Source organism: Pleurodeles waltl, chromosome 10, assembly GCF_031143425.1.
Source record: "Pleurodeles waltl isolate 20211129_DDA chromosome 10, aPleWal1.hap1.20221129, whole genome shotgun sequence".
Classification (NCBI taxonomy): Eukaryota; Metazoa; Chordata; class Amphibia; order Caudata; family Salamandridae; genus Pleurodeles; species Pleurodeles waltl.
In genome coordinates this window covers 287,607,804-287,632,783 of record NC_090449.1, presented here as the reverse complement: position 1 = coordinate 287,632,783, position 24,980 = coordinate 287,607,804, and the positions used below count along the sequence as shown (strand labels likewise).

Genomic DNA, 24,980 nt, shown 5'->3' with positions numbered 1-24,980 from the left:
TATTTATCGGTACATATGTAGTTGCGGCTTTCCACTTGGACCTGTGCCCTGCTTTCGCCTCAAGGGAATTCGGGGACCCCATGGCTTCGTTGGGGGTCCAACTCCAGTACTCGTCTCCATTTCATCCCTAGGGAAGTGGTGTCATGAAGCGATTACAAGTGATTTAAAGCAATCCTTAACAGCCAGAGTCTTAGGTACGGGTCGTAGTTGGCTTAACCACCTGTATGGAGTCCAGAGAGCACTTAACAATCTGCCTAGAAGGTCCCTGGGGGGTCGTACTTCATATGAGTGCCTGTTTGGAACTCAAATGTATGTTCCAGATCTTGACGGTCCTGGCGTGGAGGTGGCAGAAACACCCTTTAACATAAATCAATGTGTCACTGTCTTACAAGATTTGCAACACTTCCGTGATGACAACGCTTCTGCCAATGCTGCCTCCACAGGAAATAAGGATGTACCTGTAACACCTACAGCCTGGATTCCTAAAGTCGGGAATCTAGTACGTGAAAAGGTTGCTGTAAAAAAGGGAATTTGGCCCTTCTTATCGTGCACCGGTTTTGGGAATACACAGTACCAGAACTGTCATTCTACCACCATTGGCAGGTGCCAAAGAAAATCGTTTTGTATCTATTGACAATGTCAAACTACACCATGTGGTCGATCCTGCGCAGCCAACCAAATGGAACAGCCAGTAGTTTCCGAATCCCTCTCACTTCTGGTCAAGACGTTCCTCTACAAGTTGTAAGCAGCAACACTGACACATCTCCGAGCACAGGGAGGGTGGAAAATGATCTTGCATTGTTTCCACTAACATCAAATAATACAGAAATAACTGATCGATTTGACACAACTTCAGCACTGACGGATGGCGCCATTTACTCTGAGACACCGCATGAAATACCCACTCCACCTACAGATACGGCTCCAGTTTTTGCACGAACTGCTTCTGGATACTTTGCCGACATTACCGATAACGTTTCGGACTCATTCATCTCTTCTACACCTGAACTGTCAAAAAAATGTAAGCTGATAAACTGGCTTAAAGCAACTTACTTTATTCTTCCATGGAACTATCTGTGGCTTTCCTTGACTGTACTGGCTTTCCTACTTTGGATTGGGTTAGTCACAACATTCTTTTTATTAATACATGGTCATTTTCTTCCTGAAAAAACAACAGTTGAACTGGTGGATGAAGTCCTAAAACCAAAATCTTTTTCTCACAGGGTCCGCAAAGACTTGTCATTTGTGAACATTTCTGCCATACCAATTCCAGATGGGACTGTTTGGGATAAAGTAACATTTGATATATACGGCCCCACAGAGGTCATTCAAATACCATATGTGTTTAAACTTTCAATGAACAATATAATAATACCCGGAGTTGTTTCTGATGATTGGGATGTGAAAACAGTTGATTCTATGATGATTGAATTGCAGTATTATACTGTGTTTCAAAAACAAAGATGTTTTTTCAACCTAAAGAGAATTATGGTGATTTGTTTTGCTATACTTATTATGGGCACCATTTCATCCACCGAGCAAGTACCCCAAAAACTGTTTTTAATTACACACAATGGGAACATTGTCCAACAACACCGCAAGGGAGTTCTAAAACATATTCTGAAAAGTTCACCTATTTTTCTGGCCACAATGTTAAAAATGCTGAGTCATATTATTTTAAATTGCCACTGACAGCAAATATACGTATACTATTGACAAATCTGAAATGTATTTATTCGGATTCCTTTGTCTCCCGGTTGACTATAGAAGGCTATGAATATTGGATGAAGTCGATTGACTTAAAAAGTCGGTGTGGGGAACAAGACATTGGCAAATACGGGGGAGGGAAGCATTGTTTAGAGCATGCCTGATACCTGTTCAAATTATATTTTTAAATGAAAATGTACAAGTTGTTTAGGCTTAGCAGAGATTGAGGAATTGAACACGCCCAGTATTCCTGCACCTGCAAAATGTCATAAATGGCAAAAATATATAAATGCAACTGAAGATCAGCTCGATGAATGTGTTCAGAATGGCACGTTTAAAGCTTCACGGTCATGACCTGGCGTGTGGTTATTGTGGCCAATAGGTACCAATGGGTGTCATAAACGTTTTATAAACTCCACGGGGGTTTTAGAACTAGTAGGCCGGACCCTCGCTATATATTGTCCGACATGCGGGTATAGTAATAACATACAGTGGAAGGAAACTATACCAGCAATGGTTAAAGACTTCCTCACTAGATGCAGTTAGAGAACACCACAGTCTCCTGTCTAATAACACCGACTTACAGGACTTCCTGTTGGGCCCCAGAAAACAATGCCGAAAGCGCTTCTTATATGAAGTATATAATGAAATTTGGAAGCTTTCCCAACAAAAAGCTGCTGTCCGTTTACAGCAAATCGACCAAGAAAACTTACAGAAAGCATTAGCTGTTGTAGATAATGGGATTAATACCCTGTCCGACCGAATATACACCTTAAATAAAATCGTCTCTTCTGCTATAGACATCATACAAACAGATATGTCTTCCTTACACCATGGACAGAGTTAACTAAGGTCCATTATGCAGTTGGGTTGGACACTTCAAACACTAAAGGCAGGTCGCGTTCTCTGGCAACACGTCAGCACAAGGGAAATATTTTCCACATTTAATTTAACGCGACAACAACTAATGGCTAAGAAAGAAGCAACTTATGTCATGCTAAATATCGAAAAGTTAGAAAAGTTGCCTTTTATTGTGGCTGAAATACCATCTGCAGAGTGGTTAGTACACGGGGTCATGAATCTGCCTATTTCCATATTCAATTCACCTCCTGTTTAAAACACATTCCGGTAGCCAGATATGAAAGGCTGGGAGATGGTTACATCCATGAGGTATGGGAGCTACTCTTCTCGTACAAATATCTCAGTGGCATGAAAGAAGTCTTTCTTAGCGGTAGTGAATGCAAGACTTCTGTCAGCCATTCGATGGTTTGTAAACAGCTGTCCTTGCATAGCGTGTGTAACCCGTCTGCTGCAAACTTGGCTTGTTATCTGAAGGGAGTTCCAGTCCCCTTGATTAGACCTATGTTCCAGGTGCTTTCAAATGGCAGCTATGTTCTCCTCAATGGTGAAGACTGTTGTGGGATGCGAGCCGGAATAGTTTATGTTGTTTCGGTCTCTAAGTCCCATTACATGCTGCGGGAACGTACTAATTCCTCCCACTAGAATAAAAGAGGTAGCTTACATTTGGCCTCATATTGCTATTTCTAATGTGAATTTTGACAAGTTGAGCAGACTCAGAGCTTTACTGTTTCAAAAACATGTGGCTCTCAAATCTGCACGCGAGACCTATGCACTTCAAGTGGCAAGGTCGTCAGCAGAGATACAGTCCCTTTTAAGCACCAACTTTCCGAGACACTTTGGTGAACTTGTGGGACGAATACTTAACTCATTGTTGGGCACACCACGGAATGCCGCCTTGGCTGAGGCTCAGGGTAAGGAACACGACTGCTCCTTGGTCCTTCCCTGCAATGCCTTTCCAACTTTAACACCTGCCGAAGTGGAAGATTCCCTGTCCTCCATTGTCCCGGACTCGATTGGACATTCTAAAAATAACTCTGACTCTTGAAATTCAGTCCTTTTATGCCACATGTTAACATTTTAAATTGTCCTTTTATATATGCTCATGTGTCCCTTTAGCTTGTCATTATTGACATTTTTTACATGTTTGTCTTAGGTTGAGTTTTAGTAGCTTTTATAAATATATATATACTTAGGCTTTGAATCACTTTCAACCGACAAGGGGAGGGTGTTGTGTAGCCATTTTAGTTATAGCTCCATGGATGCTATTTTAGCATACTAGGCCTGCCGCTGTGCGCTTTAACCTAGATATATTTTATTCAGATTAATTTTATTATTCTTACAATAGCTACTTTTGCGGTCTTGTTTTATTTCACTCTATCTAGCTGTTTTTGCCTAGGCCAGCACTGTGTTCTCACACAAGACATTCTTGCTCACTCTGTGCTTCTTTCAAGGCTGTAGTAAGATAGGTTGCCGATGAACGTGGTACAAGTTTTGTCTCTGACATTCTTAGAAAAACACACATCCTTACGTAGGAACATTTTCTCAGAACATCAGTTGTTTTATTATAAAAACACTTCCCTGTCCCTTACACGTTAGAGGGAAATTCCAGCCAGAGAACCACTACTGTATGCTGATTGCTGAACACTTCGCTACAGCTGCTTATGCAGACTTCAGGCCTTTGCTCAGGTATGGGGAATGATGTCTTCCCAGGGGAGCCTGAAGGGCAGAATTAGAGCTTAACACACTGTGCTCTATTATAGCCTAGGTAGGAATTGGTCTATTGACTCTAGTGACAATATGGTAGCGTTATTTCTATGATCCACTCTCCTTGTCACCATTTTAGTCTTGTCATGCTGTATTGTCCCGATTATTGCAGCCCATGCTTTGCTGTCTAAGATGCAGTTGCTTCATTAAAACATTATTATTGAAACATATACTGCCTCGGTTTGTCATTGTGTATGTGAGACTAATGTAACTAAGAGAAACGGATGAGACCTGAGTGACCACGGTTTCCCTGAGAAATCAATTATGTCATGCGCTCGTCTGCCCAATCATCCCTGCCCTGGGGTAGAGATGAGGCACTGCTAGTTAGCCAGAGCAAAACCCGGATTAGGGTGCCAGGTGTCACCTGTAGTGGGTCAGACTCAGTCTTCCACACCGCAGGTGATTCAGCCGCTCAAAATCCAGTAGTCTCATTAGAATAATGAGAGCATACGTGACAAAGGTCATCACCTTTTATGCTGTGACACAGACAGCCTTGCTTCCTGCTGTCTGATCACCTCCACATGTGTGAGGGAAGTCTTACCACACAACTTGAAATTTTGACGAGTGCCCAAGCACCACCACATGCACACATCATGCAGGTCTCTAACCAACGTCTGTATCCTGCAGTCGCAGCATGGCTTGAATAGTGTGAATTACCTGTGAGATGGCTTACCTAGCACACTTTCTTGTTATTTTCTTAAGAGCAATTGGAAAATCGAAAAGGTAAAGAAGAGCTCCAGATCTTCACATGGTGGTGTCTATATGCGGCTCTGCACAACCATTTTTGGGCTTGTACAAGGTTACCTCAGAGCATATGATAATGAACAGGTGGAGAATCCTCAGTTATGAGTATCCATCAGAAACATGCCTTTAGTAGAAGTTTTCACCTGATAAACCTCACAAACTTTGTGCAGGTCATAAAGTTTAAAAAAACACTTTACAGGTTGTGGAGGGAAAAACCTTTACATCTTCACACAGCCTTCAGGCATGTAGCCCACATGCAGAAATACATTGTTCTCCCAATATTTCATCTAAAGATGCAAGCAAGGTACAGAACTACGCCTCTGATCAAACAGTGTTGACAACAGCTAGTCCAGAACATTAGCTTGCCTCCTTTGATGTGAAGGAGGAAAGCAGATATTCTGGACCAGCATTTGCAGTCCTAGAAGAATCTCACCAGCCTAGCCTTGAAGGATAATACATCTAGGATTCCGTTCATCTGATTATACAGATCCGAAATCTCTATTTGAAGATCCTCACCCCTTGAGATTGGTCCTGCTGAATAGTTAAGTCACAATTCTTGCACTCATATTCAATTAGAATAGTTCATAAATCTCAGGTTGTCATAAAAACAAAAACATGTATTTCTAATTTGGAAAGGACAAAAACATAACATGCCTACTTGCAATTTAACAAAGAGAATCAAGTGAGCGCAATCATGAAAAATGGGCTTATAGGCTTCTTAAGAATCATGGACATAAATGCAATGCTTTCACAGTCAGACTGCTTGTTTAATCTTTCAGTGAAAAAATCATATTCACATTACTCTTCATTTTAAGGATCTCCATTGACTAGCCATAGCGGACAGAATCAAATACAAGACCTTGTGTTTTTCTCACTCTGTATTCTAAGAAACTGTCTAAACAACACTCAGCAGGAAATCAGCCAAAGTCATGTTTCAAGAATCCTCAATTCTAAAAACAATGAACGTCTCAGTTCTTAAATAAAGATTTGAGCTTCTGTAATTCCCAGTTTCAGTTACAGTGGAGAGCTGATAGGGAACGGGGTGCACCAGGAACTTATAATAATGGCACAATTGAGTACCTTCAAAGAGAACCTAATGTCGGATCTATGGGAAAGGTAATGTGACTAAAAATCATATAAAAAGTGATACACATGTACTTGTTGAGCAACTTCAAGATTTGTTTTTACATTGGAATCTTTATTTCCTTCCTTGAACACCTCCTGAAAAGTCCTCACCTAGGCATATAGTAGTGTGGACAAAAAAGGCACATCTTCGTATTACCAGAAAGTCAGACATGAAAGGGAATTCCTTACCTTAAAAATGTTTCAAAGGCTTGACTCACGTGATCAACACAAAACTTACGGTCACCATACACATCGTTCAGTGGTTTGTATGTTGTCATTGGATGGAGTTGATAGGACTTTTCCATGAAAAGTAGATCTAACAATGTCTCTTACGTTTCCCCATTTAATGAAGAGAAAATCCATGCGTGCTTCCTCAATTCTCTGAGGACAATATCTCTAGTGCTTGTATCGACCCATTCACAGGAGTAATACAGGATAAACACTGCCATGCTCTTTGCATCCTTCAGCATTTTCTCAAGTTTGAAGCTCCTTCCTAAACTTCTCCCTGCCATTTAATATCTGCAAATGTAAGCCATCTACAATCGCCACCTACGGTGAAGAGAAGCACTTTGAAGAAAATATATTCACACATGTTATAGCATCTTAAATGCTGCCTCTTAGGTACTAAGGCAGAAGCTAGACAAGTAACCAAACTAATTCTGCTGAAACAAACCATACATGACTTTGCCAGAGTGTGTGGAAACCGAGCACGGACTTATAAAACAGCATCCAATACCTAAGGCCCACTTTCGCTGCCACTTTATTTGTAGATTTTATTTTCCTATATATATCTGGAAGACATCACTATGAATATGGATGGTAGAGCCATGCCTGTCTCTGTTAGTTGTCTCTGACCACCACATGAGAGTTCTCCTCAAACAGAAATTCAGAATCTGGTTAAGAAGGTGGATTCTGGATGGGTCCCCGTAGGGAATCTTGTTATGTCTCAGTAAAGAAGGACCAGCTGTATTCAATTCCCGTAGAAGGGTTACAGCAAAAGGCAAAGGATGGACAAATATTGTTAGAATGTGGAGTACCTAAAGCTGCACAGTTGCTGGAGTTCCCTGAAGAAATCCTCTACAACAGGGTTTTCCACAACTATCCTACAAGTTAAAGAAGATCCGCATAATCAAAGTGATGACATGCAATAGAATAATGGGACTTTGGCACTCAGTGAAGGTGTGATGGCACCAGAGAAAAAGGAGCTTTGCAAGATACGTCCTAGTTAATGATGTGACAGTACAAACATCAGACGGTAATGAGCGTGCTCCATGTAGGTTGCCAGGGAGCTGGATCAGGAGAAAAATCTATTAAGACCCGAATGATCCCCTGATGTGGGGAGTACTCCAATGGATGGCTGGCTTTAGGTTAAGGCTCATGATCTCCAAAGAGGTTAGACTTGAGACTGTGGCCTCAGGGGTAACCTAGTAAAGGCATTTTAATATGTAAAAGCTGTCAAACTTGTTGCTCAAAGACTATTCCATGGACTTTGGATCTGAGAGGGGCGGTTACAGTAATTCTGCGCCATTAATATTGTCAATTTTAAATCATTGCGGCTAGAAAATGTCTGATGATGTCTCTGGAGAAGTGTGAAGAAATGGCTGCTCATTCCTGCTGCCAGGCTTGCTTGGGCACGCCAGGGAATCTATCACCTAGTTCACACAGGTACCAGCTCTGAGCATGGTTATCAGCAAAAGACGATCTTCACGGGGGCCCTGAAATGGACAGTCGATGGAGGGGGCAGAGAACTGGACAGTCGATGAAGAGTCACCCGTGATGAGCCTTCTTCTGGTCAGTCTGAACTTTCTGGCCCTTTTCACTAATTTCTATGTGAGCCTGGATAGAGGCAATGCTAGTGAGCCGAACATGGAATACTACACAACTTTTCACTTTTTTCTACAATGATTTTTTGAGCGTCCCTCCTAAAACAGTTGTTGTGATGTTAAAAGTCTTTGTTAAATTTGAATTCGGGGATGTGTTTGGGTAGAACTAGTTAGCGTCTACTGACAAACCTGGGACGTTAAGAATATATACGTAATTAAATCTATGTTGCATAAAAACGGCTGCAATGCAATGTATAGCTGAGGGGCGTTGTTTACCACAAAAATTGGTTGAGTTTGTAAGGGGCGGGAGGTGGGGGAGGGGGGTGAAGAGTGGAGATGAATAGGTGGAAAGTAGGGGAGCGAGAATAACAGTAATTAATGTTCAGCAGCAGAGAGAATGTGTGACGTTCACTCTGTGACGTTCACAACCCAAATTTATGGGTACCTCTTTAAGCACAATTATGAGCACACATTATTATTTCTTTCATTTCTATAATCAATTCACAGTGGCATGGACCCTGAGTGAGATCTATATTTTATTTGTCTTAAGACTATGAATGTACAATTCTTATAGCTTGATCAATCGGCCTAGTCAATAAAACGTCAGCACAACTTTTCAATGTACACTTTTACACTCCTTTATCAATTTCAAGGCAGAAAAACTACGTCCTGCAGAGGCAAGGATGTGGTTGAAATGGAAGCCGGCTGCCTTCTATCAACGCTTTAAATCTCTTTCAACACTGCCATTATCTCTAGGACTGTTATGACAGCGATATGAAACCTAACTCCAAATAGGTTTCTTTCCATAAAAATAATCTTTCAAACTTTTCCCTATGGTGAGCAGAGTAAATGATTTGCAGTTTTCTTTTGCAGTGGAGTCTGTGTGAAGTGCTACAGGGAGAGGGAAAACTGCTTTGTCAGCTTCTCCAAGTTTCCTGCAAGGTTCTGGCTCTTAATTTACTTGTGCTCCTGCCCCTTCTGAGTCAGCTAATGTTTCCATGACACTGGGCTGGGTGCCAGTAATGTTCGCATGCTGGCCTCCCATTAAAATGAAAAAGGACTCCAACGCTGCCAATAACCCGCGAACTCTTGTTAAGCTCCAATGACACCCTATCTGAAAGCCCCCTGCACAGCGTGAACGATCTCTAAATATACCTTTAAAGCATGAGGGCCTAAGTGATTTGCTCACAACGCGATTTTGGTCTGATGTTTCCTTTAAAAGCCCGGTGTGCCCCCGGTTAGTCATTTGCAGTGCTTGGATTCTGCAGAGCAGTGGCTATAAGCACTATATAGATGTTACATTCGTGCTTGTGGCAGGAGAGACCGTCCACAGGGCTTAGAAACTAGGCCACAGAACCTCGCATCCCGCTCGATTTGTACTGAATTAAACCTGCACATCAGCTTGTCTCTGTAGGGCACTATAAACCACTGGCATAGCTTCAGCACACGTGTGGGTAACAGTAGGTAAGTTTAAAGAATTCCCATCTGTTAAACCAAAGGCCTCAATCAGAATATGGGGCCAGATGTAGGAAGGTTCCCTTTTGCGAGTTGCAAATTGCGAGTCCCAGCAACTCGCAATTTGCAACTTGCAAAAGGAAATGCAGACCGGTGTCTCAGACACCTTCTGCGACTCGCTATGGGGTCGCAAAGACCCACCTCATAAATATTTATGAGGTGGGTCGCAGTTTGCGACCCCATAGCGAGTCTAGGCACTCACGGGGATAGTGGCCTGCTGGAGACAGCTGTTCACCATGTCCATGACTGCTTTTAAATTAAGCAGTTTTTTTTTTTCTCTTTGCAGCCCGTTTTCCTTAAAGGAAAACGAGCTGCAAATAGAAAAAATACCGAAACCTTTTTGTTTCGGTTTTTTTCAGAGAAGGCAGTGGTCCACAGGACCACTGCCTGCTCTGAAAAAATATTTTTTTGAGCCTTCACAAAGGGGAAGGGGTCCCATGGGGACCCCTTCCCTTTTGCGAATTAGTTACCATCCACTTCAAGTGGATGGTAACTGCGAGTTGATTTGCGACCGCTTTCACGGTCACAAATCAACTCTACATCGTGATGCGGTCGCAAATAGGAAGGGAACACCCCTTCCTATTTGCGAGTTGGAATCACATTTTGCGAGTCGGTACCGACTCGCAAAATGTGATTCTGCATCGCGTAAGGGCTTTTGCGCCTCGCAAACGGCGTTTTTCGCTGTTTGCGAGTCGCAAAAGCCTTCCTACATCTGGCCCATGGTTCCTTAACGCACTTTTATGAAGAGATGCTTGAATAATTTCGGGCCTAGACTGTATTAATAAAAGTTGGAATTTAACTGTGTTGGGAGAGTGCACTGGTGGAGTAAACTAGCTGTAAGGCAAGGTCTTAGGGTGTGAATGGGTTAAATAGAGTAAGGGTAGAAACGGTTTGGGTAAAACATATAACAAGGGAAGCCAATAGGTTTCACCTATGTGAGAGCTAGTGGCTTTGGAAATGTTTTGTAGCCATGCTGTACAGCAGCGCAGATGCTGTGCAGTGTGGCTAAAACACCTTTTTAAAAAGCGCCATGATGCAGCCAGGGCTAATGTGTTGTTCTCTTTTAATGCATTAGCGCTAGATGCATCATAGTCCTTTTTAAAAAACATATATATATCTTTAGCCATGCTGCACAGCAGCGACACTGCTATACAGCAAACCAGCAAAGTCAGCAATGCTCATGTTGCAGAGCATGAACAAACTACACCAAAATCACACGAACCACTGGGCATCATTGCAACCAAAACACAATCCTGTTATACCAACCTCTCCCACTCTCAATGACCGGTGATAACCCGGAGATACAAAAACATTCTTCTCTTTAATACAGTAATATCAATAAAACAAATAACACACATATAAAATCCCACCCAATGTCTCAATCCAAATACATCCTCCTTCTGTTAAAACCTCCCAAGTTTTTATCTACAAATTATAAACATTCAGGAGACACACATAAGACATTTAACTATTGTCAATAACAATAAAACTGATCTGCAAATGTCATCAACATGCTCAATGGCTGTTCCTTCTGTCTCACAGTCTAATTATAGCATGTCCCTGCGAATTCAGTTTCACAAACGCGTCGACGCGTTTCCTCGGCCTTCACAACTTTTTCACCACCTTCCGTAGGACAATCATATGGTCTCCCATAAACCTTAAAAACATCGGAAGTGTAAAGATAACGTTGACTGCCTCACTATAATCGCCCAGGCCTCATTTGTATCAGGGAGAGTGCTTCTTCCTCCCGTCCTCTGTGAGGTTTTCTATGTCTTGGTAGGGTATTCTGCCCTTGTTTCAGTCTCCCGTACTTCAAATCGTGAATCAAAGGTCTTCCACTGTCTTTTTCCTGTGAGAATCCCCAGTGTGTAGCTTTACAGATACTAGAAAAGGCACACCCAGCGCCCACCTTTACTAATATTAGGTCAATAAAGGCAATTTAGAGGACGTGGCATCGCGGAAAATGATGAGACGCGGCCACAGAATGTGCAGAGGGCCCGAGAAACTAACTCATGCGTCCCACGTATCACCCAGGCCTTGGGCTGAATGGGGCCTCACAGAAGGGTGCCCCGACCCCTCCCCCCTTTCAGGGGCTGCTTGGGCTTGCGTTACGCCCGTCTCTTGGGGAGGTGAGGGAGAAATCTCAAAATATGTAAACGAGACCCCGCCTGCCTTTTATCAAAGGCAACAAACAAATGGATATGGGGCGCCTCTCAAGTCAATGGGAGGCTGACACCGGATTAAGCCAGTGCACAACCTCTACACACAGGTGGCGGCACACTGGGCGGAAGGATTCCACCTCACTTCAGCACTTCCCATGTGAGACAATGTTCTTCCAGTTAGCCTGCGAGAAGAACACTACTTCGGTGTGACCCATGGCAGCATCGTAAGAGTTGAAGGTTTCGCGTGACGGGTAGCCAGATACTCCTGACCTCGGAAAAATAAACGATTGAATGTACTCATCAGGGTCCAAATGTGTGAAATGCAAGCTAATCACGTCTCTTCGGCCGGTGCAGGTGCGTTAAGCTGTCGATTCGAAGCTGCAAGCCTGCTATTGCCGGGGCGTGCTACTAATTAAGCAGTGGGTTTGAAGTCTGTGTGCACTTCCATGGCTGCTGACTGACATTAAAACCTTTCTCAACCGAAAAGTTTCGGATACCTATTGTGTTTCTTCTCCATTGCCAATATTACTATAACTTAGTTCAGTGTCTGATTTGTGCCAGCTGCCGAAGCTCTTCTCAGAAGCTGGCGGCCTATGGCTTGCAATTAAACAACGGCGCACTGAATACCAAGGCTGTGGTCTTAAGTGCACTATCAGACACTTTCTGCCCCACTTTCTCACTCTTCGATGTTTCTAGCTGTTTGTGACGGAATTGCCGTCTTTTTTTCCCCCGTCTTTCCGATCTGTGTTCCCCCCCTCCCTTGCACTCGATACATTTCTGATATGGAAAAACAGCGGCCGGGGGCCGCCACCTGCTCAAATTAAGCTCTGCTTTGGTTAGGAGGTTTTAGGTCCGTTTCCCTCTGGCTGATTGCCCCTCTGAAGGGTCTATGTGACTCCTTGTGAAATTAGTCTTCTGTAAAGTGCCCAAATTGCCTTTGGCGACGGTCAGGATGCACCAACGTTTGAACTATTCATAACTAGAAATCACATTTTCAGTATACGCCTGCCATCTAGCGACTGATTCTCGAATAGGTTCGCAAAATAACCCATGGTGAACGAATGAATGACCATCTGTATCCATTCGGCTTTAATTTTAGACTCAAATCCCTGAATTCCGTATCGTTTAATGCAAATGCCACTTTTTGAACTCCATTAAAGTGTTTGCAATAATGAAAAAATTGAAAAAATTCAACCACGATTTTAAAAATAAAGGGTTATCTGAACTTTCAATGGCACAGTTCTGTGCCCGTGTCTTCACTTCTGTTATAGCTATTATGCTTCTCGGACAACAAGGCATACCTCTGACACTCATGAAATAAGCACACAAACACATCCCACCGTTTAGAATTCATGCGCTTCCAGCCTCCCACTTACAGGCGCAGGCCTGACAACTTAGAAGAACTGTTCAGCGTGTGAGAGAGGACTGGGCCTAGAGGGGGCGGGCCAGCACAGTGAACCATGTTGGAACATTAGAGATGCAGGACTCGTCTGAGCTGGAGCTTAGGGCCAGATGTAGGAAGGCTTTTGCGCCTCACAAACGGCGAAAAACGCAGTTTGCCGGCGAAAAACGCAGTTTGAGAGGTGCAAAAGCCCTTACGCGATGCAGAATCACATTTTGCGAGTCGGTGTCGACTCACAAAATGTGATTCCGACTCGCAAATAGGAAGGGGTGTTCCCTTCCTATTTGCGACCGCATCGCGATGTAGAGTTGCTTTGCGACTGCGAAAGCGGTCGCAAACCAACTCGCAGTTACCATCCACTCAAGTGGATGGTAACTCATTCGCAAAAGGGAAGGGGTCGGGACCCCTTTGTAAATGCAAAAAAAAATATTTTTCAGAGCAGGCAGTGGTCGTATGGACCACTGCCTACTCTGAAAAAACCGAAACTAAATGGTTTCGGTATTTTTTCTTTTTGCAGCTCGTTTTCCTTTAAGGAAAACGGGCTGCAAAAAGAAAAAAAAAAATGCTTTATTTAAAAGGAGTCACAGACATGGTGGTCTGCTGTCTCCAGCAGGCCACCATCCCTGTGAGTGCCTAGACTCGCTATGGGGTCGCAAAATGCAACCCACCTCATGAATATTGATGAGGTGGGTCTTTGCGACCCCATAGCGAGTCGCAGAAGGTGTCTCAGACACCTTTCTGCATAACATTTTGCGAGGTGCAAATTGCGAGTCGCTAGTACTCGCGATTTGCACCTCGCAAAATGTTTTCTTCCTACATCTGGCCCTTAGTGATTTAGCAGCCGCTTTTACGCCGAAAAAACCCAAACATAAGGCTTATGATCACGCTTCCCAGAGGGTGACCGGAGGCCCCGGATTTGCAGGACAGTCCGGTTTTTCACTAGCTGTTCCGGCAGTTTTCGGGAAATGTAGCTCATGTCCCAGTTTTTAAAGAGGGTCGCTTGAGAATGGTTGGAGGTGTGTTTTTTCGTTTCCCAAAGCAGAGACACTGCAAGTGTTATCAGAAAGCAAATTAATTAACAGTCATTACCCTGGCTTTGAAATTGCATTTTACTTTTTCTCAGTGCCTCTCCTTTAATTCTGCGCTGATAAGCGCTGTCATTCTGTGCATTCGGTTAAAGTAAAATTGTAGTCCTATTTTTGTGAAATGGTCCGGTTTTTGGCTTTAAAATCCTGGTCACCCTACTGCAGTATGCCTCCACACAGGAGGTGGAAACCACCTTTGTGCTGAGAGTTACAGCTCACCCTGTACTCACCAGGTGAATTTGGCTCATTATCAGAAGACCATGTGAAGAGAGCCGATATCGTGTGACACACAATGGCACCGTGTGTGCATAGTTGCCACGTTACCCAGATCTATGCCCTATTTGATGATCCTGTTCATTTTTTTCCTTTGAATTCTGGGACTTGTAGTCCTCTTTTATAATGCGACATACAACACTGCAAGTCTCAGAACTCTAAGAAAAATCTGGAGTGGTACAGTACAACACGCACGGACCTGGGAAACTTGGTAGTGCTGTGCATGCTTAGATGAGTAGATTTGTGCATCTTTGCTCTCAGGGGCTTGTGTAGCCACTCAAACTGCTTACCCTAGCACACATCAGCTGCAACAGCACCCTATGATAGACCTACCAAGCATTTCAGATCCATGTGTGATGTGCTGCTGCAGTCTAGGTTTAGTCTTTGAAATCTGGGACTACTAGCCTTGTTTGTTTCATAATTCATTCACGTCTCGGTCCCTCCTCCCAAAACGTCTACCTACCATGTATTGCTAATGTGGTTCATAGATATGTACAGGAGTTTTTGTGACCCGCAACTTGTGTTAATGTACTTGCTGTATATCTGTCCCTAGCTTATAAGTGACACATTTTGCTTACCACCTTATATGGACAGTCTCTCCAAAAAGGCAGTTGCTTAAGGTAGCAAGTTACATTGTAACACAAATCAAGTGGGAAAAAAATCAAATTAAAAAATGAAAATAAAAACTGGGAAGGCGAGCAGCTCACTACAAGTCTAACAGGAAGTCTAGCTCTTCCTCTACATGTCTCAAGTTGGTGTCCCCTAACTGCTTGTGGCTACTCCCAGCAAATGACTGATGTTTAGGGATGTCTCTGCACTTACAATGCTCAGCACTCTGGAACTCGCTAAATCCATCATAACTGCCCCAGAAACACTTCAGAAAGTTCCCTAAAAGACTGAAGCACAGCTCTTCTGCCAACCATAAGGACTTGATTCTCTACTCATCTTGCGTCCCTATTCCTACCTCCTGCTCCCTAGGCACTGAGAAGTATCCACTTGGCCGCGGTAGCAAAACATAAAAATAATATTAACAACCACGTAGATGCACTTTTCCTGGGTGCGGTAACATATAATGCACACTGGTCTGTGGAGCGTTCATGGCCAGGTTTGTTGGTGGTTTACGGGAGATGGCCCAAAGGCCATTTTGAAGAAAATGTTACAAAGCCAAGGACACGTTAACAAATCTAAAAAACCCAAAACAAGTAAACACCTAAGCTGCAATTGTTTTAAGTGGTATATTAATAGTTGGAAACTTTAACAGAGTATGGGGGTCATTCCGACCCTGGCGGTCCATGACCGCCAGGGCCGGGGACCGCGGAAACACCGCCAACAGGCTGGCGGTGTTTACTGGGCAATTCTGACCGTGGCGGTAAAGCCGCGGTCAGAAAAGGGCAACCGGCGGTTTCCCGCCGGTTTACCCCTGGCCCAGGGAATCCTCCATGGCGGCGCTGCTTGCAGCGCCGCCATGGGGATTCCGACCCCCTTCCCGCCATCCTGTTCCTGGCGGTTTTTACCACCAGGAACAGGATGGCGGGAACGGGTGTCGTTGGGCCCCTGGGGGCCCCTGCACTGCCCATGCCACTGGCATGGGCAGTGCAGGGGCCCCCTAACGGGGCCCCATAATGATTTTCAGTGTCTGCTTTGCAGACACTGAAAATCGCGACGGGTGTCACTGCACCCGTCGCACCCCTACAACTCCGCTGGCTCCATTCGGAGCCGGCTTCATTGTTGAGGGGGGTTTCCCGCTGGGCCGGCGGGCGGCCTTCTGGCGGTCGCCCGCCGGCCCAGCGGGAAAGCCAGAATGGCCGCCGCGGTCTTTTGACCGCGGTGCGGTCATTCGTCGGTTCCCTCCAGGCGGGCGGCTCCCGCCGCACGCCGGGGTCAGAATGACCCCCTATATTGTTTCCCGGCACCATCTTGTTGCTTTGCGCATACATCCTGCAGGAGTATCACGCCATGTTTGTCCATTGAGGTAACAGTCCAAACACAATAACATGATTAGCGCTGGCTATCAAGCATTGACACTTTTGGCAATTGTTGAACTATGAAAGCAGCGAGGCATAGATACCTGTCCCGAATCACACAGAGACGATAAATCCAGCTTACTCGCGTAGGAACAGGATGGTTCTCCCGCCAACAATTCTTTTTAAAATGGGTCTGAATATTACTTTTTACAAACATTTACGAAAATGGCATGGGTCCTGAACAGACACACATGAGCTATTCCACACATTTATGGTGTTATAAAGAAAGCCCAGATTAATTGCCTAATTCAGTGGTCATCAGCTTCCAGAAGGTGAGGTAGTTTGGCAGAGATCTCAGTTCTGGGTTTAGGATATTCCAAGGGTTTAGGATATTCAAAAGTTTTAGGATATGGTTGTTACGTCTATGTGGGTAACATGGCGGTGACCATCCATTTGGCGCCACTGTGTCCTCCAGGAGGATATTCTCCACACAGCATACATGCACCCAGGCATGCAACATACTAGTCCAAAAGTAAACATTTCATGCCACAAAGTGTAACTGAGGATCCCTGGTTTCCGTTTTTATTTATTTCTTTACAGATTAATACAGGCAAAACCTCTTGTTTTACTATCAATATGTATCTTTAATTGTTACAAAAATGGAAAATAAGTCTTCTTTTGAGTTATTGTCGATACTGTCAATCATGACTGCCAGGCCCAGGGCTCTGCCAACTAATGAACAGGGGGGTTAAAAATGGACAAGGGTTCCTCGTGAAGCTCTAAACAGCTACAAATGAGGATGTGTTTACACTACAATGCTAATGTTTTCATACGAGCAAACTGCATATGAGTGATGCATCCTATATGCTTTTAATTCACTTGAAGCTATCCGGCATTCAAGTGTGAGTGTGCCTCCATTAGTTGAATAAAAGCTGAAATACTCTAGTTGCAGCTTCGTTTTTCATAAAGTAAAGAATGATACTCGGAGACTGAAAGAAAGAAAAAAAAACGAACCTGTGGCATCAATGCTGGTGGAAGTGAAGCAGCTTAGATTTGGGGGGCTGAATACTCTTTCCATAAGGGGGTTCTCAGGTGCTCTCCTGGGTGTACAGCTAAAAATATTGCTGCTTTTGTACAAAGCATCAGCCACTACCAATTATCAGCAACCCCCTAACCTGCAGACGCGGTAGGAACTAACCTTCAGAACGAGTCGGGGTACACTTAGATTTTACCAGTTAAATAGCAGAGGCTTGTGTGTGCTGGAGTACCAACAAACCATGGCACACCATTAGAGAGCTCACGTGCTCTTTGCTTAACAGAGGAGAAACATAGGAGAGGTCAGAAAAAGTGAAAAGGGCAGAATGGCACAACTTTCATTACAGTACCAGGACCATCGTCCCTACAGAACTGCAGCAGATTAGGGTGTCGTCGACACCTGATGAATTGAGGAACCAAGTCCTGGATTTATTTTGTCACTAGAACCAGCACCACTGGAATTAAGTAGAAATGGAGGACCAAGTTATGTGACAGAATTGATTAAATTATGTGGCAAGAAAAGGTAAAGTATGTGACATAATGCAGCATACTCTGTGGTAGTATTATTTTGACACATTAACACACATCAATACTGTCTAGCACAGGCTTTAACATCTTAATACAGTAATCTTAACATAACATGTATTTGTAAAGCGCATGTTAACGTCTTGAGACTTCTTCGCATTGAATAACAGATGTTTATTGTTACCCAAGTCAATGGTATTCATTATATCGACCTTGGAAGTATGAAAGGCTGAATGTGACCCTCTGGAATTTGAACTTGTGATCATAAAGACAAGCACATATCCCAGAAGTGGAAGCATTACTTCACTGAGCCACCAGAAAGAGCAGTAGTAAGGCGACCTGTTAATCTGTGGAAATGGAAGGCCACTGAGCTACACCAGTAGTTACTTGTAACTTTTGTTAAATTTGAGCTAAATGCATTTTTCGTTGGAGTCTGCAAACTATTCAGCAGATGGTGGCTTATCTGTAAAAAGCAGCAAAACAATGATAACGAAAAAAACACGGCGACTGCAGATTTTCATAATTTCATTATCCCTTAGTATATCCCTGCTTCGACACTGTAGGAAAGTGCACTATTTCTTGGCATGGTTACCCCAAATTTCTGCCTGTTGTCAGTATGTTTGACTATGTCTACTGGGGTCCTGCTAACCAGGACCCCAGTAGTTTTGCTGTCTCCTCTAAATTGTACCCTTTTCTTCCCACAATTGGCATACTTGTCCCCCTATGTAAGTCCCTAATATAAGGTACATAGGTACCCCGGGCATTGGGGTTCCAGGGGACCCCTATGGGCTGCAGCAGTTATTCTGCCACCCATAGGGAGCCCATGCAAAAGGTTCTGCAGGCCTGCCATTGCAGCCTGTGTGAAACGGATGCATGCACCCGTATTCACTACAGGTCACTACACCAGGTCACTATAGGTCACCCCTATGGTAGACCCTCTCAACCCGGAGGGCAGGGTGCAGGTACCTGTGTGTGAGGTCACCCCTGCACTAGCAAAGGTGGCCCCACAAACTCCAGCCCCATCTTACTGGGCTTCGTAAGTGCGGGGATGCCATTTTTTATGTGTACTGGACATAGGTGACTACCTATGTCCAGCTACATAATGGTAACTCCAAACCTGGGCATGTTTGGTAACAAACATGTCGGAATCATACCCCAATACTGTTGCAAGTATTGGAAGTATGATTCCATGCACTCTAGGGGCTCCTTAAAGGACCCCCAGCGTTGCTACCACCAGTCTTACAGTGTTTTCCGGGCAGCCTAGCTGCTGCCACCCCTCAGACAGGTTTATGCCCTCCTGCTGCTTGATCTGATGAAGCCCAGGGAGGCAGAACAAAGGATTACGGGCCAGATGTAGCAAACAGTTTGCACGTCGCAAACAGCGAATTTCGTTGTTTGCGACGTGCAAACTGCACTTTGCAATGCACAAAACCCCTTTTGCGATTCGGTAACCTGGTTACCGAATCGCAAAACTGGTTTGCGAGTCGCAATTAGGAAAGGGAGTCCCCTTCCTAATTGCAAGTCGCAGTGCAATGCCTGATTGCTTTGTGACCGCGAACGCGGTCGCAAAGCAATCGCAGTTTGCACCCATTTGAAATGGGTGGTAACCCATTCGCAAAAGGGAAGGGGTCCCCAGGGGACCCCTTCCCCTTTGTGAATGGAACTGCAAAAAAAAATTCAGAGCAGGCAGTGGTCCATAGGACTTCTGAAAATATTAAATGAAAACGTTTCATTTTTTAGTTTTGTAATGCATCTCGTTTTCCTTTAAAGAAAATGGGCTGCATTACAAAAAAAAAAAAAGACTGCTTTATTTAAAAGCAGTCACAGACATGGTGGTCTGCTGTCTCCAGCAGGCCACCATGCCATCCATGTGAGTGCCCAAAGTCTCAAGGGGGTCGCAAATTGCGACCCACCTCATTAATATTAATGAAGTGGGCCTTTGCTACCCGCTTGCGAAACGCAGATGGTGTCAGGGACACCTTCCTACATTCCAATTTGCGACTCGCAAATTGCGAGTCGCTCTGACTCGCAATTTGCAAGTCGCAAATTGGAATATACCTACAACTGGCCCCTACGTTCGGGAGAAGAAGGTAACACTCTTCCCCTTTGGAAATAGGTGTGACTGGCTTGGGATGGGGTAGCCTCCGCAAGCCACTGGTTTGCTTTGAGAGGAATATTTTGTGCCCTCTGTGCATAAACCAGTCCACACCGGTCCAGGGACTCCCAGTTCCTGCTCTGGAGCAAAGCTGCACAATGGAAAGGGGAGCAACCACTCCCCTGTTCATCACCACCCCAGGGGTGGTACCCAGAGCTCCACCAGAGGGTCCCCGAGTTCTGCCATCTTGATTTTAAGGTTGGAAGGGAACTCTGGGAGAATCTGAGGGGCCAGGCCAGGCAGGTGATGTCAGAGCCTCCTCCTGATAGGTGTTTACCTTTTTAGGTGACCAATCGCCCTTTCGGGGCTATTTAGGGTCTCTCTCTTGAGTGGGTTCCTTAGATTCGGAATGCAAGATTCCAGCAGGACTTCTCTGCAACCCTTACTTCGACTTCTGGCCTCCGGAACTGCTACTAGAACCTCAAGGACCTGACAAGCCACTTCCAAGAAGAAAGGACTTTTCAGCAACATTGTTTCCAGGGCTCCTGCCAGCTTTGCAACAAGTTCCTCGCCGTGCATCCTCAGAAGAATGCAACTCTTCAGCCTGCACACGAAGAAGAAAGAATCTCCTTTGTTCCTTTGGAGTGAAGGAGTCACTTCCCTGCAACTGCGGGCACCTACAACAAGCGATGACCGGCTGCGTGGATCCCCTCTCCTGCTGAGCTGCGTGCATCTTGCATCACGGTGGTAGTTCGGAGTAGTCCTCTTGGTCCTCTCTGCCATCTGTCAAACTTTGGTGGAGGTAATCCTTTGCCTTCCCACACAGGACAGTACCCCTGTGCACAGCATCTCTTGCAGCTGCCGAGGCTTGTTTGCATCTCCTCCAATGAATCTTCTGGCTACATGCAGCTCCAGCCCCCAGCACTCTGTCCTGCAAATCCCAGCCTCATGCGTGGTCCTCCTGCGGCACGTGATCCACTTCTGTAGTGCTGCATGGGCTCCTTCTGCGACTCCTGTGTCCCCGTCCTGTGTGACTCCTGTGGGTGCTGCCTCTGCTCCAGTGGACTCTCTGCAACGCTGAGGGTCCCCTATGACTCCTCATCCTGGGTTGAGTCCTCCTGGGCCTTGCTGGTCCCCGGCAGCACCTCTTTTCTACTAACCGCAAGTTTGCCTTTGCCAAGGCTTGTTGGTGGAAATCTTGCACCGACACCCAACTGCAATCTTCCTTCCGGCGTGGGACACCTTCTGCATCCATCTGGAACTCTTCTCCGGCTCCTGGGCTGCAGTGCTGACTTGTTCTTCAGAGCTGTCGACCAAATCCTACATCCACAGCTGGGTGGGTAGTACCTCCTACTCCTCCTGGACTCCACTGTGACTCTTGTACTTGGTCCCCTCTCTCCACAGGTCTTCTTTCTTCAGGAATCCACCGCTGGTTTTCTTGGAGACTTCTCTGGGTGTCTTCTTTTTCTTCTTTTCCTCCTTTTGGGTGGTTTTTTTGCGCTGCTTTTCCGACGTGTTGTATGTGGGCTTTCAACCAGGCCCATGGCACGCTCATTACTATCACTTGTTCATCGGTTTGCCTTTCAAAAATCCTTTATTATCAGTGTAAATGCTTTACGTTTGTCCCTCCTTGAGGCAGTTTTTTTTACCACTTTGGACATCGACCTTGTTACATGGGTAATTGCACGATTGCCGATATGTTTGACTGCGAGCAAACTTCTATTTCCTTTTGTGTCTCCCCATCGTGCTCACGCTTATCGATGGTGGCTGTGGCACTTTGAATCAGATTGCTTATGTTAACTATTTTCCTTTTCATTTTCAATTTATGTGGCAAGAAAAGTCCAGTTAAGAATTTACAATGCTAATAGCTGTAAGTCGAGCAAACGCAAGAAACATTGGATTGCAAATGCTTGTTTTTACTATCTTTACCTGGGGGGCAGCTAAGAAAACAGGGCTTTCTCTGAATTAAAAATCGAGTCCAGAAAGGAATTTCTGGGACATTTCGTTTAACTTCAGCAAAAGTGCTAACTGAATTCTGTTTAAGAAACTGACGTCACAAGGCACTATCTTGTTCTGCTTGGACACCCTATATTTAATGGAAGACAAAAAACTAACATGCATACATTATCTTGCACATCACTTTTAAAAACACCGACATGTGAGCCTTCCATTAAAAAAAAAAAAACAACTTAAGAAATCAATCACGGTCAACTACGGAGCAAAATGCGAAAATGCTTGAAGGTTGTTTGTGCTGTTCAAACACAAAACATTTAGGGAGTTATTTAAAGTTAGGCGGAGGCAAGGCATTACCCTAAAATTAGCAGATATCCCCTTGGCTCTGTTTAGAGTGTGGGGGCGAGTCTCCCCGGGCAGAATTCGCAGAGTTTTGCTCTCTGAAATTCCGTGGAGTTACGTAAAAACTCCACAAGATTCTGTGAAGTTCCACGAGCGGGCGGAATGTGGGCACTTTCAGCTGCTTGTGTGTGAAGCCAGGAGCTTGTTCTACACTGTAAAATCACTGCGAACAACACCACACGGCATGGCAGAGGGTGCTGATTCTTTCTGACATTTGATGAGATTTTATATTCGAGCAGCAGTTTCCTGGTTGCGACCGCCCATGTTTAGAAATCTTGCCAGCAGACATTCTAGTGCCGAAAAATCACAATAGAGGATGCAAATTCTTGCTCGCCGTGCCCAAGAAATAACTATGGCACATTGTGGTTGTTGGAGTTTTGCCGGAGCTTTGTGTTCCACTTTGGGCGAACTTCTACAAACTCCGCAGACGAAGCGGAATTTTTCACCCACCCCTAATAAATATATATATATATATATTTATCAAAAACGAAGTTGTCCTCATGTGAAAGCGCACTCCCAACAGGTTATATAAACGGGAAGAAAAAGCAAAGCCAGCAACTCTCAGTGAATTCTTTAAGCAGTTTCCTTATTCCAGGCCTTAAGTTATAAAATCATCTCTGGACACGTGTTTCAAGGTCAATCCTTTCTTCAGCAGAGAAAAATATAAAAGTGTTTCACCCTCGTAGGTGCAGCCAGTGCTGGAAGTGTTCCAGGCATCTCATTCTTACTGAAAAGACCGGCATGGCTTCAGCTTGTCTAATTACAGGCACCTGATTAGTCTCTTTAAATACTAGTCCGCCCCAGTGGGCCTCTCAAGTGAACAGTGCATGCTGGTTGTGGTGGTCCTGCAATTTTTTCATTTTGCCCCAAGTGGGTTGGTGGAGCCAAACGAAATAATGAACCCTAGTGCAAAACCTTTGTAGGCGAATCCAAAGTAAAATTGTCAGATTTGCTGTGACTAACCCAACCTGATTGCTCTTATGTGACAATCCATTTTTAGTCACACAGACCTGCTACGATGTGCAGTGGTGCTGCCTTCCCGGCTGGACAGGCCAGTTAATTATCAAAAACGAAGTTGTCCTCATGTGAAAGCGCACTCCCAACAGTGAATTCTTTAAGCAGTTTCATTATTCCAGGCCTTAAGTTATAAAATCATCTCTGGACACGTGTTTCAAGGTCAATCCTTTCTTCAGCAGAGAAATGTGACTAAAAATGGATTGTCACATAAGAGCAGTCAGGTTGGGATATTCACAGCAAATCTGACAATTTTACTTTGGATTCGCCTACAAAGGTTTTGCACTTTGGGTCATTATTTCCTTTGGCTCCAGCAACCCACTTGGGGCAAAATGAAAAAATTGCAGGTCCACCACAACCAGCATGCACTGCTCACTTGAGAGGCCCACTGGGGCGGACTGGTATTCAAAGAGACTAATCAGGTGCCTGTAATTAGACAAGCTGAAGCCATGCCGGTCTTTTCAGAAAGAAAGAAATGCCTGGAACACTTCCAGCACTGGCTGCACCTACGAGGGTGAAACACTTTTATATTTTTCTCTGCTGAAGAAAGGATTGACCTTGAAACACGTGTCCAGAGATGATTTTATAACTTAAGGCCTGGAATAATGAAACTGCTTAAAGAATTCACTGTGAGTTGTTGGCTTTTCTTTTTCTTCCCGTTTATATAACCTGTTGGGAGTGCGCTTTCACATGAGGACAACTTCGTTTTTGATATTTAACCGGCCTGTCCAGTCGGGAAAGCAGCACCACTGCACATCGTAGCAGGTCTGTGTGACTAAAAATGGATTGTCACATAAGAGCAGTCAGGTTGGGATATTCACAGCAAATCTGACAATTTTACTTTGGATTCGCCTACAAAGGTTTTGCACTTTGGTTCATTATTTCGTTTGGCTCCAGCAACCCACTTGGGGCAAAATGAAAAAATTGCAGGACCACCACAACCAGCATGCACTGCTCACTTGAGAGGCCCACTGGGGCGGACTGGTATTCAAAGAGACTAATCAGGTGCCTGTAATTAGACAAGCTGAAGCCATGCCGGTCTTTTCAGAAAGAAAGAAATGCCTGGAACACTTCCAGCACTGGCTGCACCTACGAGGGTGAAACACTTTTATATTTTTCTCTGCTGAAGAAAGGATTGACCTAGAAACACGGGTCCAGAGATGATTTTATAACTTAAGGCCTGGAATAATGAAACTGCTTAAAGAATTCACTGTGAGTTGTTGGCTTTGCTTTTTCTTCCCGTTTATATAACCTGTTGGGAGTGCGCTTTCACATGAGGACAACTTCGTTTTTGATATATATATTTATATACATACACTCTAAATTAAGCATAAGGGAAATCCACCAGCAGTTTTTGATGGATAAAAAGAGTTTCTGCCGAACTCTAAATATTCACTGATGCACTTCTGAGATCTTTCAAGTTCAATTTATGTGTGCTTTCCCTGAAAATCAGTTAAGTACATCTAAAGGAATGTTCTGTGGTTCTACATTACACAATAATTGTTACATTATTGAAAATGTGTTTTTCCAA

At 44.4% G+C, this 24,980-nt stretch overlaps 1 protein-coding gene across 1 annotated transcript in view; it reads right to left on the bottom strand.

Moving 5' to 3' along the window:
• The window catches only part of MRTFB (myocardin related transcription factor B), a 314,132-nt gene that overhangs the window by 19,165 nt on the left and 269,987 nt on the right, over positions 1 to 24,980 (bottom strand). The window lies entirely within an intron of this gene.